The sequence below is a fragment of the Enhydra lutris genome, unplaced genomic scaffold, assembly GCF_002288905.1.
Source record: "Enhydra lutris kenyoni isolate GAN:26980312 unplaced genomic scaffold, ASM228890v2 scaffoldscaffold19, whole genome shotgun sequence".
Lineage (NCBI taxonomy): Eukaryota > Metazoa > Chordata > Mammalia > Carnivora > Mustelidae > Enhydra > Enhydra lutris.
In genome coordinates, this window is record NW_019154103.1 from 15,837,487 (window position 1) to 15,852,922 (window position 15,436).

Genomic DNA, 15,436 nt, shown 5'->3' on the forward strand with positions numbered 1-15,436 from the left:
ATCAAATAAGTGTAAAAGCAGAATAAAAACATTTCCAGGAATGTAAGAATTAGTGCGTTTATTTCCCAGGTATTCTGTCTTTAAAAGATGCTGGAGCATGAGGGAATATGTTAGGGACAAAGAGATTGAGAAACAGTCTCTCACCTAGTATTGCAGTGCAGGCAGTCTCAGTGATAGCTGCTCCACAGGCCTGGAGTGCAGTTGGTTCAGAGGCTGGAGGGGTAGCAGGGACTGGAGATCTCCTAGAAAAAGAAGTCTTCATTGACCAGGTAGTATGAGAATTTTGGAAGAAATTATGGGAGATAATGAAAAAAAAGAAAGACAATTAAAAACTTTATGAAAAACAGAGTATAGAAAAAGACATGTAATCATGACTATACTACATTCTGCCATGAAGAATATTCATATAGTCTTAGTAATACCAGTTGTTTATTTTTTTTTATTTCAGTGTTAAACCTGTAGACAAACCCCAGAACAGTTGAGATATATATGAATATTATCAATCCCAGTAAGGTTAAAAGGGTAATACTCAGATGACAGAATTTGACAAAGATAAAGAAAGTGAGGAGAATGACAGGGAGCATATATCCTCTTTTAACAAAGTAGATATTCATATTGTCTGTCACTGATTTAAAAAAATATTTGGGGCACCTGGGTGGCTCAGTTGTTGAGAGGTCCTGGGATTGAGCCCCACATCGGGCTCCCTGATCAGTGGGAAGCCTGCTTCTCCATCTCCCACTCCCCCTGCTTGTGTTCCCTCTCTCACTGTGTCTCTGTCAAATAAATAAATAAAATCTTTAAAAAAGCCCCCTATTTAAAAAAAAAAAAAATCTCCTGAGGCTTAAATATTTTACTTAGAGTCTTAGATGCATTTCAGAAGGCTAAATCTTCACCTATCAATGGATAATATAGTTCCAGGTGTATATTAGCAGTTGATAAGTGTCACTTCTTTATCTTGATCAGAAACATTCAAGAGGGGCACCTGGGCAGTGCGGTTGGTTGAGTGTCAGACTCTTGGTTTTGGCTCAGGTTCTGATCTCAGGGTTGTGAGACTGAGTCCCGAGTAAGGCTCGTGGTCAGCATGGAGTCTACTTAAGACTTTTTTTTTTTTTTTTTTTAAAGATTTTATTTATTTATTTGACAGAAGGAGAGAGAAAGAGATCAAAGTAGGCAGAGAGGCAGGCAGAGAGAGAGGAGGAGGCAGGCTCCCCGCCGAGCAGAGAGCCCAATGCGGGGCTCGATCCCAGGATCCTGAGATCAGGACCTGAGCTGAAGGCAGAGGCTTAATCCACTGAGCCACCCAGGCGCCCCTCTACTTAAGACTTTATCTGCCTCTCCCTCTGCGCCTTCCTGCAACCCTCTCCCTGTTCTCACCTGGGCAAGCTCGCTCTCCCTCAAATAAATAAATCTTAAAAAAAAAAAATTAAGGAATTACATTTAAGGGGCACCTGGGTGTCTCATTAGGTTAAGGGTTTGACTCTTGATTTAGGCTCAGGTCATGATCTGATGGTTACCGGATGGAGCTCCCCTTCTGGCTCAACACTCAGTCAGGAGTCTACTTGGGTGGGCCTGCTCTTTCTCTCTCTCTCTGAAATAAGTAAATCTTTAAAAAAAAAAAATAAGAATTTAAGTAGAAAGTCCTCACTGATATCCATGATTCACTATAATTTCAAAACAAGCACTTTTTTGGGTTTACTCTTCCTTATATGCTTCCTACTCTAGCCAAATGAAACCATATCCACCATGCAACCACTGGCAGAAGATAAAATTAAGGAAATTAATGTGAAGGGATATTGAGGAGAATAGGGAGTATGGATTTTGAGAAGCTGATATACCTTGATCACATTAAATTTTATCAGTGGAGTTCAAAAGACAACATTTTCGTGTTGGCCAGGATGAAGGCTTTAGGCTAATCTTTGCTTGAAAAAATCACACTTAGTCTGGCATCATAGGGACTTTCTTTTTGCCAGTTAGCCCCCTGGTAAAATAGCTCTAATGAGGAACTTTGGAGTACTTTCCTTTAGTCTCCTTAATATTGCAAATATCATGAAAACCACAATGAGGAATTGGAGGCAACATAAAGATGATTATTGGTGTCCACAAGCCGCCTAACAAAAGTGATTCTCTCTTGTGCGCCCCCTGGCAATTTGGGTGGCTCAGAAGGGAAGAATGACTCAGCTTGAAGTATAGGGCAATAATGATAGCTGGTAAAATCAATTGAAAAAACAAACTGAAAAGGCCTTTGCTATATTTCAACAGTCCTGTTTGTCATGGATGCAGATTAAAGTCAGGTCGTTTTAGTGGGGTGGCTGTGGGCAATATGTGTTCTCCCCATCAATAATTTCGTAACAGGCTCCTTTGTTACAAGCAATAGAAACCAACTGGGGCAAACTCTTGGCTCCATTAAAATAACTAACACTAAATTATAATAAATAATAAATAGTCTAAAATAGTAAGTTAAAAATAAACATTAAAAATGTTAGACTTTGAAACTAATGAAAACCATTTGGAAAGACACTGGGTAGCTCTGAGAACAAAAGAAGTTAAACAAGTGGGACTTGGGGAGGACAGCAGCTAGGGTTACTGTGGTATTCTCAGTGGACAGACTGACACATCTGGTTAGTGTCTTCCAGCATGACGACTGAAATGACTGCTTCAGCCACTCTCTGCATTTTTGGTACTCACCCAGATTTAGACGTGCAGGACAGAAATTAAAGAGTCATGTGTTTCACCCTTGGGAGGAAGGGGGAAGGGAAACTGGTTGATGTCCTGCACTAAAATGCTAGTGAGGATGATGAGAGTTTTCTTTAGAGGAAAGAGGGAGAACTGATCCTGAGCTAACAGAAACAGATGTCTGCTACAGTCCGGAGTTTTTAAAAAGGCATTACTATCTTGGAGCTGCCTCTCTGGTCCTGTTCTTAAATCTTCCTGATGTTTTAAGGATTCCCTTCATTTTCTTACCCTGATCCCAAGATATTATCAGTTTGCCTCTCATTGTGCTTATAGTTTAAGCTATAATTTTTTTTTTTTAACTTTAGGGCTTTTATGGTAATATCGTGGTAGAGTTTTGTCTTAACCAGTACCATTGATAGAACAAATAGTTCTATCTATTTTGATTTTGGTAGACTACTAGCCTCCAGAACTTGTGGAAGAAAATTTCTGTTGTAAGTCATCTAGTTTGTGGACCTCTGCTCTGGCAGTCCCAGGAAACTAACTCACGCCCACTTCCTGTTTCCTCTTTTTTTAATTCCGTCAGCCTCAGATTGTTACCATTACTACAAACCAGTAGTTCCAATATTATTTTATATACACAAAATCACCTGGAGATCGTGCTAAATTGTTGATTCCAATATGGTAGTTCTGGTGGAGCCCCGAGAGTCTGCATTTCTTAGAAGTTTCCAGGTGATGTCCATGCTTCTGGTTCAAAGACCATACTTGGAGAAGAGTCAGCAAGGAGAGGTCTCTTGTCAGATATGTGTCACATCTAGGTTTTCTGCCACAATGCTAACAGGGATAAAGTGGGGGAAACTTACCAATGAGATGAAAAGAAAATGGTAAACAAGTAAAATATCCCAGGAAAGAAGAATAGGGAAATTTTCAAAATAGATTCCTAGATTATTCTCCAATCTTCCAATAGCTCCCGTTGAAAAACAAACAAAGAAACAGAATATAAAGGTTTCAAATTCGGTTTCTAAAGACATACATTTAGCAGTATAATACTAAGTTGGTGTCTTATGTAGTCACTTTTTATTTTTTCAGTTGTGATTTCAAAAGGAAACAGTGCCGGCAGAGCTGAGTGGGCACCATAAAAGAACAATACAAGTCAATTATCATGAAATTAATGAAGTTTCTCTTGTACTTGGGAAGAGTGGTCATTTGCTAAGGTCCAGAGACCTAACTTTCAGAGTTTTTCAAATTGCCTGTTCTTAGGTCTCATCTTCAGAGATGATGTTTCTTTAGGCATGAGGTGTGGTCTAGGAATTAGTGTTAAAGGGCTCTGTAGCTAATTCTGATTGATGCAAAGTCAGGTTTAGGAAATAACAGGTCTGTAATAAAATTTACTCTGTAGGTACTACATTTCATTGCATAGCCGAATGTCTAATTAAAAAGAAAAAGAATGTATCTATATTAATATACAGTTAAGCAAAATTGTATGTAAAACCAGTTTTAGAAATTGGGTTGCCTAGTATCAGAACTTCAAAATCAACTTTAGAACAAGATGTTCTCCACTGAGAGAATGTTTCCTAGCATCTTCACAGGATAATGTCTCACACCGTCATCCTCTGGCTAGTAGTTTTTGAACTTCAGCGTACATAGGCATCTCTGATGAGATCGATTTCCAGGGACACCTGGGTGGCTCAGTTGCTTAAGCATCTGCCTTAGGCTCAGGTCATGATCCCAGGGTCCTGGGATCCCGTCCTCCATCAGGCTCCTTGCTCAATGCAGAGCCTGCTTGGAGCCTGCTTCTCCCTTTGCCTGCCACTCCCCCTGCTTGTGCTCACACTTACTCTCTCTCTCTCACTTTTTACAAATAAATGAATAAAAATCTTTCCAAAAAAACCCCCAAACAAACAAACAAATGGTTTCCAGTCTGTAGTTTGGAGCAGGGGTCTAAGAACCTGCACTGTGACCACATCCCCCCCAGCCACACTCCATGCCATGGTCCAAGAGCTGCAGTTGGAGAAATCGTGCCGTACTGTTGCTTTCCTTGTGGAATCCTGGAGAGGAAGAATAAGTATGACTGCTCAAGAGTCTGCATTTTTAACAGTCTGTCCTGGTACCTTGCAGAGATGGTAGTGACAGACTGAAACTGAGCAGGGCATCTAAGCAGCAACTGAGATGGCCCATAGTAACGTCTTTATGAAGCGTTCCCTGGTTTTTACAGTAAGTCACTCAAGCTGACACATCATGCCAAGTTCCAACCTGATTTGCGTCACTGCCCTTGTGGGTTTGTGCCAAGACTAGTTACCAAACATATTGAAAAGATAACCCAAGAAAATGTGGGATAAAAATAAGATGCAGGCCTAGGACGACAGGAGCAAACTCTGAGTGGAGGTCATCTTTAAGCCACCGAGGAAGGACGATGTTAGGGATATGCTCCAACAGGCCTTTGATTAAAGAATTTGACTAGTGGGCCATTGAGCTCTTAAAGTCAAAGAAAAAGCCAGTCACTTTCCTGCTTTGGACGGGATTCAAAGGCGGTAAAGTCGGCCCCGCTGCTCTGCCGAAATCGCAGGGACTGGCCTGGCGTGCAGGAAAGGGCTCGCGGAGCAGGCGGCGGCGAGGACAGGCAAGCGGGAGCCGCTGACGGGGAAATCCACTGGCAGCGAGCGCGGTGAGTCAGCGCTGAGTCACGCTGGGCGCTACGTGCCGGCCCAGGCGGCGCGGCCGGGTCCCGACCCGCAGCCGGACGGTCAGCCGAGCCCGCGGCTTCCTGGAAGACCCTCCCCGCTCCGTGAGTGGCGTCAGCTTCCCCGCCCCGCAGGGCCCCAAGCGGCCGCACACTTGCCAGCAAGCACGGCCTCCTCCTCTCCCCAGCCTGGTGACAAGCAGGATTGCGCGGGGCGGGGGAGGGGGGGAGTCACATGTGACAGTTGGTTACAGAGTTGCGTCGGATGCTTCAATCCCATGTGTTTCCTCAAAACTGAGCTTCCAGTTGCTCTTGCTTTTTTTCCCGTGTTTGTTAGGCTTTTCGTTTCTTTTCTTTCTTTCCTTTTTTTCCCCTGGCAGGGGAGTGACACGCAGATCTTTTTATAGTTTCCAGTATTTGAAACAAAGCACAGGAAGAATGGATTAATAAGCCATGTGTTGAAAATTATGCATCAAGTCATCACACTGCTTTGGGGTCTAAAATTATTATAATGTGGTTCCAGTTGTAGCTTTGAATGCTGGGTAACGGGGGGTGGGGGGAGGTGTGTTAACTCTGTTCTGATTTGCCTGTTGTTAGTAACAATACAAAACAAACCCCAGATTCTTGCTGTTGTGTCCAGTCACCTTTTCTTACAACTATTCTAAACACTGGAAACATGTTGGATAATCATGAGGTGTGGGTTACCAAAGAACAGGGGAACCACGTCTTTGTGGGCCTTGTACCTTAACTAATACCCAGTTGTCCCAAAGTACAAAGGATACTTTGTTGGTCTTACTTACAAAATATTAAGGGTAAGGATCCTATCTTTGCTGAACGGGTGATAGCAGGTGTTATGTCATGAAGTGTGGCTAGTTAGTGAGATGGTCCTGGTATAGGTGGGGTAATTCTGATTTTGAGGCTGACTTTCAAGACGGAGTCAGATGGGGTCTTTAGAGTTGTGCCAGCTGTTGCCAGTTGTTCTGCTTCTTCAGGAGAATTATATCTCTCTTCATCCCTGTGTTTGTGTGAGATGATGCAAGAAATTTGAGAGTTCCTGTATTTTGACAGCTTTTCTTGTAGAGAAGGAGACTGAAGGAATTAGAGGTTGCACTGACCCACTAAAGTTACAGAGAAGCATGGCTGCCCAATTTTTTGTAAGAAGGGAAAAGCAACCAATCAAATAAAATAAGGAAACATGAAAATAGATGCTGAGAGGCCAGAAAAGCAAAATGAGTTCTATAGAGCAGAAATGGAACCCAATACACTTGAACTGTTGATAACCAGAAACATGCTTATATGCAACCCTTTAAGAAAAGGACATGGCAGAATATTCCTGTATAAAATATTTAAAAGCTTAGCTAATTGTATACATCACTTGATGTTAAAAAATATGCTTGATTCTGATTTGCTTTATTAGCTGATGCATGTTGATACTGCTTTGGCACTTTACAGGTTCAAAGTTGAGTTTGAAACCCAAGTTCCTTTATAGTAGTGTGAACTTGGGCTAGTTTCTTAGCTCCACTAGGCCTCAGTTTCCTCCTCTGTGAAAAGGAGATTATAATTACTAAATCCATGCAAGCAGGATTAGAAGAGATGATGCCTGTAAAAGGTTTAGCGTAATGCCAGGCACATTTGAAAAAATCCCTCAGTAAATGAAATGTTGTATCCTGTTGTCACTGTTATTGAACTTGATTGATTAGGTCTCAAGGATATAGTATTTTGTCCAGATCACAGCACTAATAAAAGCTTTGGGAATATATATTACAGACACATTGGTTCACTGACCTTGGGCAAGAGCCTTGGGTAAGATTGTAAAACTTCTGGGCAAGTATTTAATGGCCTTTGATTATGAGAGGAAAGCTGGAAGAGAAATAAGGGAAGTTGAAATCAAGGGAATGCCTGTAATCATCAGTTGGCCAGATAAATGGTAAGTGATGTAAAGTAGCTAGGCAAGAGCTCTTTTCTTCTGTCCTCAGAGAGAGCAACTAAACAAGAGGATAGCAGTCACTAGATGGAGAGAACATAACATTTGTCCTTTAATATATAGAGAAATTCCCTCACCATGTAGTAATATGTTAGTTATTTTTTTAAAGATTTTATTTATTTATTTGACAGAGAGATAACAAGTAGGCAGAGAGGCAGGCCGAGAGAGAGAGGGGGAAGCAGACTCCCCGCTGAGCAGAGAGCCTGATGCGGGGCTCGATTCCAGGACCCTGAGATCACGACCTGAGCTGAAGGCAGAGGCTTAACCCACTGAGCCACCCAGGCACCCCAATTTGTTAGTTTCTGAAAACAGAAATTTGTTTCTTTCCAGATGTAAAGCCAATGAGCTTAGCGGTTAGTGACCAGTCTCCCATCAGCCTTTCCAAGCACCTCTGAGTCCCCTCCTCATAAAAGGTGATAGTCATTCTCTTGCAATAATGGTATATTTCTTTTAGAATTGCCCCCCAAATACAGCAACTGCTTTGTAAACACCTGCAGTCTCCTGTTTACAGACTCCAGGGTGAATGCTATCACTAAAGCAGCTGCCTTCTATGAGACTTACTTGCTATAATGGCTTTCCTTTTATTTCCTTTTGTAAATCCATTCACTAATCTCTGAAATTTTCAGTAGGAGATTCTGGAGGCTGAAAAATGAACAAGGCAGACCAGGCCTGATCATAGAGGTTATGTTCTGGTAGGGAAAACGGACATTTAAAAAGTTAAGCAACGAGAAAATTTTGCTATGTATTTCTAAAGAAACTGGTAAGTGCTAGAAAAGGAAACTCCTAAGGTGCAGTCTGAGAGAATAGCAGAGGGGATTTGTTTACATAGTTAGATCAAAGAAAGCCTCTCTACCTAGGTAACATTTAAGCTGAAGTGTGAAAGGTAAGCAGGTTGCACAAAGTGGGGGAGTAATGTTTTAAGCAAAGGGCAGACAGAGCAAGCACAGAGACCTTGAGTTGGGAAGCACCTTGGCTGGTTCAAAGAACAGCAAGCCAAGGAGGGGATGGGTTGCATGATGTGAAGTCCGAGGAATGAGGAAGCCACATCCAGCAGAGCCTTGAAGGCTGAATCAAGCAGTTTGGATTATATGCTTAGTAAAATTGGCGGTCACTGAAAGGTTTTCAGCTGGGGCTTCCATGGTAAGATTTGCATTGCTAGAAAACTGCCATGTGGAGAGTATGTCGCAGGGGACGGGAATGGAATGGGGGCACCTGTAGCATTGGTACAACAATGGGTAATGAAGGCTGATATTGGGATGGGTGACTAGCCGTGGAAAGAAAGAGAAAGGGGAGGAATCTGAGAAATATGCTGGAGGTAGAAGAGCCAGAATGAGCTGATAGATTGGAGTGAGAGTCAAGAGCAAGCAAGTTCAAAGATGACCTCTGCTTTTCTTGGTGTTGAACTAAGGGGAGTCAGAAGTACTCGGTGCTTTCCTGGCCAACATTTAAAGTCAGGAGTTCAAGACTCATGTGTTAACGTGTGTACACACACACACACACACACACACACACACACAGACTTGTGAAAACACCCACTGCCATTTGTAGAAATAGAACACACTGAGAAGACAAGGTCAGAATAAGAAGTGATTGAGTGAGTGCATTTCGCTGAATGCCCCGCACTTAACGGTGCCCTTTTCTGCCTCTGTACTTTTATGCAGGCTTTGTAAGAAACGTGATGTCCTTCCCTCTCCTCTCTGTGTATTCCAATCCAGTTTAATCTTAACATAGAGGAAAAGTGCCATTTTCTCTGTGAAGCCACCACTGACAGCCAGGGCAAAATGGAACTCAGTGTCTGTAGGACCTTGTAATGTGTGTTCACGGCCCATGTCCAACTCTTAGGACACTTGTGGCTATCCCAGTAGTTTACATGTCTCATAAATGTCTCTCCAACTCAACTGTAAACGCTTTTGAGACCAGAGACAGATTCTCATATGCCCATTATAACACCCACGCTCTCCGGCAGCATGCCCTGAACACAGAAGGGCCTCAACAAACAGCAGTGTAATTACTGGTGATTTTACACGGACAGTAACTTGATCACCTAGTTTAATAGTCCATATATTTAGTAAATAGGAGATTAGGTCACAAAGAGATAGTACTCTGACCACATCACAGAACTCATAAAAGTTTTGGAAATATGCATCACAAGCATGTGGGTTCAGTGACCTTGGACAAGATCCTTGATGTCTGGGTCTCCCATTTCTCAAGTAAAAAATGAAGAGCTTTATGCCTCATGATCCCAAAAGTTCTTGCACCGTTTCTTTTTTAAAACCAGCGTTACTGAATATTGTTAAGAACCAGTTACTGAACTAAGTAAGCACTGTTGACATCCTTTTATTTAATTTTTGTAGCAACAACTTCATGAGGTGAGGTAGTGTTATTCCTCTTTCATAGATAAGGAAACTAAGATATAAGAAGTTTAAGTAACTTGCCCAAGGGTACTCAACTAACAAGCCCCAGAATAGAACTGGATTGGAATGTCCTGCAAAGCTTGAGATCTTAATCACATCGCTACTCTGCCTCATTTCTACACCCTTCATTTGTAAGGGGAGGCCATGAATGAGGAAAGTTAGATATTTTGCCCAGAACTTGATGTCTAGGAATTGGTAGAGGTAGGTCTGGATTCCAATACCAGCTCTCTTTTCCTTATGATAATGCTGTAAGTATCTATTTTATCAAAGAATATTCAGGACCGGGTTGTTCTAGCTTATTTCAATGAGTATACAGTACCGGAAAGAATTTAGTAATGAATATAGTCGGCTGTGTTTGCTGAATAAAGAAATGAGTTTATCTTCTTGTTTGGAAAGGTCTTCCTTTCTGTGCTTCATCAGCTTTAAGCAGAAGTCAGTGAAAAGGCAGGTACCGACAAACAGAATCGTTATGCTGTACACCTGAAACTAATATAAACACTGTATGTCAGCTATGTCTAAAACAACAACAACAACAACATACACACCACAGATGGCTTCCTCATTTTACCATGCTAACAGTTAGCATGAGATTACCCATGAATGTGGGGATAGAGAGAACATTTCCTGATAGATAATGCTCTGATTTAGAGATCTGTGATAGTCCACAGAGTAACAGACTTTGAAAATTTTTTCCTCTTAAAAAAAAATATGCATCTTTAAAAGTTGGATACAGGAGCACCTCGGTGGCTCAGTCATTAAGCATCTGCCTTAACGGGTCATCGGCTCATGATCCCAGGGTCCTGGGATGGAGCCCCGCATCAGGCTCCCTGCTAGATGGGAAGCCTGCTTCATTCTCTCCCACTCCCCTGCTTGTTCCCTCTCTAGCTATTATCTCTCTCTATGTTAAAAAATAAATCTCAAAAAAATAAAAGTTGAATACAGAAAGATTAAACCTAACAAGAACATGAAAACCTCTGCCATTGTGATTAGTAATGTGATGATATAAGGCTTCATTAAACCTTACTTATTACTCACTGATTATTAAAAACTTTCTAGCTATAATGCGCCAATACCTCCACATATATTGGTGAAACAATAGGAGAATCAATATAGGAGAAACAATAAACACCATGGGGCCAATTCTAATGTGTAAGAGCAACTGCTGGGAGACTTCTGAGATGGGAGAGGTTTTACTTCTGAGAGTAGTAATACTGTCCATCTCTCTGCTATGAACTCCTTGACAATTAATATTTAACCCAGTGTTGACTACTGTTCTCATCCTCCAGAAATTACCCTGTTCTTGGCTGCTGTTCACAACCTGCTTACCACTTTGTTGATGTAAGGAGGAAAAATAGCTTTTACTTCACTTCTAGGTTCTCAGCTGGGGCCCCTGTAACAAAAGAATGGTGAAGAAGAGAAAACTCCATACACATTTATTTATTATAAGCTTCATGTGACTTGGGAGCCTTCATAAGGAAATGATCAGGCCTGAAAACATCAGACCTGGGTGATTTTAGGTTAGGTTTGACAAAGGATGGAAGGTCATGGGAAAATGGGATAGGACAAAAAGGGGCATGAGTTTTGTGTGGTAAATTGGGGAAAACAGCAAGACCTGTTCATTGGGATTCCTCTCCCCATCTTGAAGATAAGGATCTTTCCTCTGGGGATGAGGAGGTCATCCTTCACAGAAAGGTTTTATGACCTGCCTTAGGGGAAGGTCAGAGAGTCCTTCCTACATGTGCTGTTTTTCAAATTCAACATGCCTCAGTGTCCTATTTTGGGATAGTGTGTCCTGAACTTTGTCAGTATTTAAGACCAGTAGTCTACAGTTTAGGAGACCACAATTAGTTTCACAATCAAGTGGCCAAAAAAAGCGGGGGAGAGCAAGTACCTGATAAAAATTCCAGTAACATAATTGTGGAAATATACCTGGGTACAAGAGGTGGCAGTTATTAGAATATATGAACCAGTCTTTGTAGGCAGTTTACTGAGAAAAGTAGACAATGTAAAGTATATTCCTTCTCAACCAGACTGACAACATGGAAATATGACACAGTTCACTTCGTTTCTATTTCCAAAACATGACACCCTGCTCTAATTCAAATTGTGATTTGAATCATCCCAGAACCAACCTGCTTTTTCTTCAGGCAGGGAGAATCTCTAAAGGCATAGCCCACAAAATACACACGGGAATAGCCATGGACCTCCACATGAAGGGGTTTGCAAGGTACTTTGGGACACAAAGTCAGGAGAGGAATTCTAGGGCTTTGATTATCCTCTGTCCCTTGGATACGCCCCATGAAATGATATTGCTGGGTGCACTGTGAGGCCACACGTGGAACCCACTCAGCCTTCTTATCTCCCAGGTCTACAGTCAGTGAGGCCAGCATTAACACAATAAAAGCCCTCCCAAGAGTCCTCCGTGAGAAAGGAACAACACAGAAGGGCAGGATCTACACAGCTGGATGATGATGGTGATGATCTCAACACCCGTCCCAAACCAGGATATTCCTAGATCTACTCTGGGATTTTCCACAGCCAGATGAGAGCCAAAAGCTGGCTCTTTTCCCAGTAGACCAGGACTTGCTTTGAAGTCTCCTCAGCAATTCCATGGACCCTGAGGAAACTTGAGGAATTGCCAAAAAACAATCTTTCCTGTGGCTTCATTGTCAATGAGTTGCCTTTAGAGTTAAAAGTGATAATTTGCAACTTTGTATGTATTTATTCCACAAGTATATACAACGTATGTTTTCCTAAGTGTGACTGGAGAATGAGTCATACAGGAACTTCTAGATACTCAGATAATGTGCTCGTATGCCAAGGGACATTTATTCTTAATAATTATAAGAAACCACAGTTCTGCTAATAAAGTATTTGCCAAATGTTGATATATATGTATGACTCTTCCACAATATAATTAGATGAAGTAAAACATCTGTGGGAGGGGGAGGCCCAGTAATTCAGTTGACATCAGGCCAACTTAAATTTGCCTGCTTTTATCTGGCCAAGTCTGTGCCTCTAAACTGCACACTTGGTAGGTTAGAAGCTCCTCTTTGATGGAGAAGGTTCATTTCAGGATCTAGGAGAAAGGCTCAGAAACCAAAGTGAACGAATGAGAGGTCTGCCTTACCTTAAAATCTAGAGGCTGGTGGTGAAAATGCTGTTATCCACTGTTTGTATTTAATATAGATAATGGTGACAGTAAACAAACTGATTTACCATCTGAATGAAACCAGTGCTGGTTACTGATAATCACAGCATTTACATAGTACTTGGTTCTTCAACAGTGCAGTCTTTAGCTTTAGATAATACCCTTTTGAGGTGAACTGGCACAACATCATTAACCTCCTCTTAAAGATAAGTTAACTGAGTCAAGCAATTAGATGCTTTATTTGAGGCCACCCAAGAAACAGGCGAAGACTTTATGCTGCCTCTTCTGCCGAGTACAGCACAGCACGGGCTGCTCGTGCCTGTGTGGCTGTGCTGTTTTTTTCCAGGTGTTGCTTTATTACTGGGGATGGGATCTTCTGCGGGCTTTGCACTTTAATAGCTTTACTGGATAGAATTAGGATTGCCCACTCGCCCTTGAGTGACAGGTGTGGGATGCTTAGGCCAGAATTGTGGTGAGGCATCTTGGTTGCTTTGTCTAGTGCAGTCTCTCAGATCAGAAGGAAGCCCCAGAGACAGTGCTGAAGGTACTGCTGCCAACCACCTCACAGGTGTTGAAGTACAGGAAACACCTGGTTGCTGTATGAGGGCTTTGCATTACTAAAACCACTACAAGGCTGAATATTTGAGAGGAGACTCTGGCTGCCATGTACAAGGTAATGCTCTTTAGTGGGTGTTGCGGTGAGGCTCAGGGGTGCTGTGCCTCCGATGAGCTTGGAAAAGAGAAAACCAAACATGAACCTTTGGGCCATGATACTTCCACCAGAGTGAAGGGGGAGAAGGATAGGGGGCTAGGGAATAGATGTTTCCCCCAAATCTAAAGTTTAGACGTCTGTCTTGGCTTAAAAGGGATTTTACCTCCGATTTCCCCAAATCTAGAAGCATATATCCCTCCCTGATTACAAAGTGGAAATTAAATAAACATAAATAGACGTGTAAAAGGGGGTTAACCTTAAATAGTGCCATTAAAGACCTGTACGTGAATGTCCCCTTAGTCTCTAAGCATTTATAGTATTAGTAGCTGGGTGTGCTGTGCTTTGTATACAACAGGTAACAAAATCTTGCCAAGCAGAAGTGCAGACTTAGAGTCAAAAGGAGCACATGCATAATACTTATTGTTGTTATCATGATCATGGTAAGTAGCATTTATTCAGGGCTTACCATATGCCGGGTCTTAGGGTGACCTTTGTATCTCGTTTAATCGTTACAACAAGCCTACAAGACACTATGTTTCCTGGTTTACTGCAGCAGAATCTTGGATCAGGAAATTTGTTCAGTCATCCAGCTATTAAGTGGACAAGACAAGATTCAGTCCCAGGTCTTTTTGCCTCCAGGGTCTATGTTGTTATTAAAAAAAGACAGACACAAATACTTGTTTAGTGGTGCCTGGATGTCTGTGTGACTAGATAGTGGGTGTGAAAATTCCAGACATGGATCAGATATGCCCGTATGTAGCTTTGTTTCTCTCTGATCTTAGCCTGGCTCATGAGCCTTGCCCATGAAAAACTGCATTTTGCTCATTCAGAACTCGTTTTATTTATTTATTTATTTATTTATTTATTTATTTATTTTAAGATTTATTTATTTGACCAAGAGAGATCACAAGTAGACAGAGAGGCAGGCAGAGAGAGAGAGAGAGAGAGAGAGAGGGAAGCAGGTTCCCTGCTGAGCAGAGAGCCCGATGCGGGACTCGATCCCAGGATCCTGAGATCATGACCTGAGCCGAAGGCAGCGGCTCAACCCACTGAGCCACCCAGGCGCCCCTATTTTTTTTAGTAATTCTCACTTAATGCAGAATTGCTCTTTCTCTGTCTTCTCCCCTCCTCTCTTTTCGTGCTGAGGTAGTGAAGGGAGAAAGAGTGAGGAATGTGTATCACCCTGATATCAGGTGGGAATGGAACACTTTGTCTTCTCTCATCCTCTGCCCTTGTTGGCCTTGAGGTAGAACCCCCACTGGGCCCGCTGGCCACTGCTGCTGATGCTCACGGTTCATAATGTATAGGTGTCATTCTCATGTGTTTATCCTCCTCATCCTACCCCAGGCCCTTTGAGCCCCCTGGCTATTCTTGGCTCCCCAAGTCAGTGCTCCTCTTGAGAAGTGTGGGTTGAGAACACTGGGCACTCTCCTTCCCTCTGTGGGGGCGGAGGCTCCCCTCAGGTCCATGCACCCAGCTCCTCCCTGGTCTGCTGTGCTGGGTGTGAACTGTGAAAGGCTTGGAGTCTCCTCAGGCTATCTATCCCCTGAGAAAAGAGGCAAAACTCCCCACAGTCTCCCTCTCCAGTCCTCCTAAGTTTTAGGGGGTTTCTCTTACTCTCACTCAGGGACAGCACATATGCCCTAACCAGGTCTCCCTTTGAATCTCTCCCTTCTTCAAGCTGGGGAAATAGTAGCCATTTTATCCACTCTGTGGCTTAAAAAAGAAACTCTATGGTGCTGTGGTTCCTTCAGCCTCTAAGTCTTAAGAAGTTTAAATCATCCTTTCTTCTCTTGTAGTATCGGCTTTCAAGATAATTTTATCT